We start from the raw sequence: 5000 nt of genomic DNA, 5'->3' as shown, positions 1-5000 counted from the left end.
CTTGGCTAGTGATAATAATTAATGAGGAGCTGTTTGAGATTACGGTCTACACCAGAGTGAAAACGAAGTCTTCCAAGAAGAAGAAGAAAAAGAAGAAGAAGAATGAATGAATTCAAAGAATTACCTGATGACAGATCGTCTGTCACAGGAGTTCGTATCCTACGTTTGATTCAATAACCGTAGGATTGGGAAAAGTATATAGAAGGAGAAGACTGGTTCCAGCACTTCCAATTAAAGTATGGAATGATTCACAGAGGCTTTCAACTGGTACGGCTGGAAATTAATTCAAAGAATTACATGATGACAGATCGTTTGCCACAGGACTTCGTATCCTACGTTTGAATCGACATCCGTAGGATCGGGAAAAGTATATAGGAGAAGACTGGTTCCAGCACTTCCAATTAAAGTATGGAATGATTCACAGAGGCTTTCGACTGGTACGACTGGAACTAATTATAATCTTGAGGGATTTTGAGAACGCCTTACGAAATTGAGTTGATCGAGACACTAGAGAAGAAAGTCTAAGGTTCGAATCCTGTATAAGCCGGGTAGAAGCAGTTATCATCAATGAGTTTTCCTTTGGGTCTTTAATACCGAGGAAAATTGAATTCGATATTTAACCCAATTGAGACTCAATGTCCATATATATATATATATATATATATATATATATATATATATATATATATATATATATATATATATATATATATATATATATATATATATATATATATATATGTCCATATATATGTCCATATATATATATATATATATATATATATATATATATATATATATATATATATATATGGACATTGAGTCTCAATTGGGTTAAATATCGAATTCAATTTTCCTCGGTATTAAAGACCCAAAGGAAAACTCATTGATGATAACTGCTTCTACCCGGCTTATACAGGATTCGAACCTAGTCTATAAAAACTGCCATGAAGAAGAAAATTGATTTTGAAACAAATGCAAAACAGGTCTATAAAAACTGCTATGAAGAAGAAAAACTGCCATGAAGAAGAAAATTGATTTTGAAATAAATTCAAAACAGGTCTATAAAAACTGATATGAAGAAGGGAATTGATTTTGAAATGAATTCATATCAGGTCTATAAAAACTGCTATGAAGAAGAGAAATGATTTTGAAATATATTCAAAACAGGTCTATAAAAACTGCCATGAAGAAGAAAATTGATTTTGAAATAAATTTAAAAAATGGTCTATAAAACCTGCTATGGAGAAGAAATTTGATTTAAAAAAAATCTAAAACAGGTTTATAAAAACTGCTATGAAGAAGAAAATAGATTTTGAAATAAATTCAAAACAGGTCTACAAAAACTGCTATGACGAAAATTGATTTAGAAAGAAATTCAAAACAGGTCTAAAAATACTGCCATGAAGAAGAAATTTGATTTTTAAAAAATCTAAAACAGGTCCATAAAAACTGCTATGAAGAAAATTCATTTTGAAATAAATTCAAAACAGTTTTATAAAAACTCCCATGAGGTACTTTTAACTTTACTGGAAACCCACGATTCTTGCCAGAAAACATCTTTCTTAAAAGCTGTCATATAATTTGCATTAAATTTACATATTTTTTACATTTTTTTCTTATTCCAAAGGTTTTTAATTGATAAATCTTAGAAAAAAATCTTGAAATTTGTATTTTTTCGTATTAACCATTTTCCTTTTTTTAAATTTTATCATCTTTTCATTTTCATGAATAATTAAATATGATATGAATTGTCCTGATATCACTTGTCCTAGTATAAGATGCCCTAGCACGGCCCGAGTGTACCCTCAAGCAAGAGAACCCTAACACAAGACATTGGAAGACCATGGTACAGACTGGCACTACCCAAGACTAGAGAACAATGGTTTTGATTTTGGAGTGTCCTTTTCCTAGAGGAGCTGCTTACCATAGCTAAAGGGTTTCCTCTGTGTACCCTCAAGCAAGAGAACTCTAACCCAAGACAGAGGAAGACCATGGTAAAGAGATTATGGCACTACCCAAGACTAGAGAACAATGGTTTGATTTTGGAGTGTCCTTTTCCTAGAGGAGCTGCTTACCATGGCTAAAGAGTCTCCTCTGTGAACCCTCAAGCAAGAGAACCCTACCACAAGACAGTGGAAGACCATGGTAAAGAGACTATGGCACTACCCAAGACTAGAGAACAATGGTTATATTTTGGAGTGTCCTTTTCCTAGAGGAGCTGCTTACCATAGCTAAAGAGTCTCCTCTGTGTACCCTCAAGCAAGAGAACCCTACCACAAGACAGAGGAAGACCATGGTAAAGAGGCTATGGCACTACCCAAGACTAGAGAAAAATGGTTTGATTTGGGAGTGTCCTTTTCCTAGAGGAGCTGCTTACCATAGCTAAAGAGTCTCCTCTGTGTACCCTCAAGCAAGAGAACCCTACCACAAGACAGTGGAAGACCATGGTAAAGAGACTATGGCACTACCCAAGACTAGAGAACAATGGTTTGATTTTGGGGTGTCCTTCTCCTAGAGGAGCTGCTTACCATAGCTAAAGAGTCTCCTCTGTGCACCCTCAAGCAAGAGAACCCTACCACAAGACAGTAGAAGACCATGGTAAAGAGACTATGGCACTACCCAAGACTAGAGAACAATTATTTTAATTTTGGAGTGTCCTTCCTAGAGGAGCTGCTTACCATACCTAAAGAGTCTCTTCTATCTTTACCAAGAGGAAAGTGGCCACTGAACAATTCCAGTGCAGTAGTTAACCCCTTGAGCGAAGAAGAATAGTTTGGTAATCTCAGCGTTGTCAGGTGTATGAGGACAGAGGAGAATGTTTAAAAAAATAGGCCAGACTATTCGGTGTATGTGTAGGCAAATGGAAAGTGAACCGTTACCAGAGAGAAGGATCCAATGTAGTACTGTCTGGCCAGTCGAAGGACCCAATGACTCCATCCTTAGTATCTCAACGGGCGGAGACCTTGGGCTAATAGCATCCTGCTTTTCCAACTAGCGTTGTAGCTTAGCTAATAATAATATAATGGTTAACAATAATAAGTGGGTGGAGCAGTAGTCTCTTTAGTAAGGCACACAGTTTACGGTGGGAGGAGCACCAGTGGCACATCCACCGGACGTATTTTTCTCCACGTAATTTGAGCAATGTTGATTTTCCAAAACAAAAAAGCATCGTTTTATATATATATATATATATATATATATATATATATATATATATATATATATATATATATATATATATATATTGTGTGTTTATTTGACTTCATGTCTCTGGGATATTGTCCTGTCTCTGGGGCATTGTCCTGTCTCTGGGGCATTGTCCTGACTCTTGGACAATGACCTGTTTCTAGAGGACTGTCCTGTCTAAGGGATTGTCCTGTCTACGACAATATCCTTTCTCTAGGGCATTATCCTTTCTCTAGGGCATTGTCCTATCTGTAGGACATCGTCCTATCTTTAGGGCATTGTCCTGTCTAGGACATTATCCTTTCTCTAGGGCATTGTCCTTTCTCTAGGGCATTGTCCTACCTGTAGGACATCGTCCTATCTTTAGGGCATTGTCCTGTCTTGGACAGTATCCTTTCTCTAGGGCATTATCCTTTTTCTAGGGCATTGTCCTATCTGTAGGACATCGTCCTGTCTTTAGGGCATTGTCCTGTCTGTAGGGCATTGTCCTGTCTGTAGGCCATTGTCCTGTCCCTTACCTCTGCCATTCATGAGCGACCTTTAAACCTTTAAACAGAACTGATATTAATTTTTACATTTTGTAAAATATTTTACACGAGAATTTTTTTTACATAATTTTTAAATTGAGAGTTTATGAGATAAAAGAACGTTTCTATAAGGGTATGAGCCTCGCAGTTTCACCCCCCAAAAAAAACTGCTGGTTAGAAATTTTGCGAGGCTACAGATGAGTGAAATATGACGTCACTGGAATATGACGTCACTGAAATATGACGTCAATGAAATGTGACGTCAATGAGATTCTTAACCTGGGAATTTACCCACAAAATGTTTCCTTATAATACGATCAAAGGTAAAATCCCTTACTCTGCAGAGAGAGAGAGAGAGAGAGAGAGAGAGAGAGAGAGAGAGAGAGAGAGGGAGACCCCTCAATTCCGGAAATACGCCAGGATCTGCACGCTCGTTGCCTACTTTAGGCCAGGCTAATGAGCACTAGGTGATCATCCCTTTTAGTAGGGAAGCTCATTTCACTAAATATTCGTCGGAAATGATTCATTTCTACGAATCTCCTTTCCCAGAGATTCAATCCGTTCTCATCCACATTTTCCACTTGCTTTCCACAACATTACTCCCCATTTCTGACATGATGCAAAGCCCTCTTAAATGGTTTAAAAGCCACTCGTGAAAGGCATAGGCAAGTGGCAGTGACAATACACAAGAGACTGACCACATATTATGATCAGCAACTAAGCTCCCTCTTCATCCTAGGTAGGAGCAGGTAGGGCCCTTTCCATCCTAGCTAGGACAAGGCAAGGCCCTTTCCATCCTAGCTAATACAATGTAGGGCCCTCTCCATCCTAGCTAGGAGCAGGTAGGGCCCTCTCCATCCTAGCTAAGAGTAGGTAGGGCCCTTTCCATCCTAGCTAGGACCAGACAGGGCCTTCTCCATCCTAGCTAGGGGTAGGAAGGGCCCTCTCCATCCCAGCTAGGACAAGGTAGGGCCCTCTCCATCCCAGCTAGGAGCTGGTAGGGCCCTTTCCATCCTAGCTAGGACAAGGTAGGGCCCTTTCCATCCTAGCTAGGACAAGGCAGGGCCCTCTCCATCCTAGTTAGGAGCAGGTAGGGCCCTCGCCATCCTAGCTAGGACAAGGTAGGGCCCCCTCCATCCTAGCTAGGACAAGGTAGGGCCCTCTCCATCCTAGCTAGGACAAGGCAGGGCCCTCTCCATCCTAGCTAGGAGCAGGTAGGGCCCTCTCCATCCCAGCTAGGAACAGGTAGGGCCCTCTCCATCCTAGCTAGGATAAGGTAGGGCA

Source organism: Palaemon carinicauda, chromosome 32 (assembly GCF_036898095.1).
Source record: "Palaemon carinicauda isolate YSFRI2023 chromosome 32, ASM3689809v2, whole genome shotgun sequence".
NCBI classification, from domain to species: Eukaryota; Metazoa; Arthropoda; class Malacostraca; order Decapoda; family Palaemonidae; genus Palaemon; species Palaemon carinicauda.
The sequence above is the reverse complement of the archived record's forward strand: the minus strand, read 5'-3'. Positions refer to the sequence as shown.